We start from the raw sequence: 642 nt of genomic DNA on the forward strand, positions 1-642 counted from the left end.
TTCATAAACTTTTCATTTGAATCTCCACTGTGAGCCTGCATAGGTCCGATCATTAATTTTTATCCCTTATCCTTCCTATATCATATAATGAAGTAAATGAGACCTCAACATCCTAGCAGCATCAAAGCAAAATGTGTGCTTATTAGAGCTTGCCTCTCCTGCTTCATGAGTGCCAGAGCCAAGGTGCTCAGATTGCCAAGACCCCTCTGGAATAAAAAATACGTCCTGGCTTGCCACACCATTGGATGACTGTTGCATGTCCCACATCCTCCTCCAACTCCATGTCCTCGTCCATCACTTCATCCTCTGGGATGTCTCCACTGCCTGCTGCCTCCAGTCCCCCTGAAGTATGGATAGGGCTCTTGACAGTGAGGTACAAGCATTGCATCATCAGACAAACCATTGGGTTCCCTTGTCTTCTGGCATGCCTGCCTCAGCTCCTTGAGCCTCGGGTGACACTGCTGCATGTCCCTATCCTGTCTCGTCTCCTGCATGGCATGAGCAATCCGCCCATGGATATCATAGTGTGTGGGGGAGTCATAACCTCCCCCAGCATTAGGCATGTGCCTATCCAGCTTGGGATGACTCCTCCTGAGCCCATCTCGGAGGCCCACACGCCGAGCTGTGGCCGGGCGGATGGCG

The sequence above is a fragment of the Pelodiscus sinensis genome, chromosome 1, assembly GCF_049634645.1.
Source record: "Pelodiscus sinensis isolate JC-2024 chromosome 1, ASM4963464v1, whole genome shotgun sequence".
In the NCBI taxonomy this organism is placed as follows: domain Eukaryota; kingdom Metazoa; phylum Chordata; order Testudines; family Trionychidae; genus Pelodiscus; species Pelodiscus sinensis.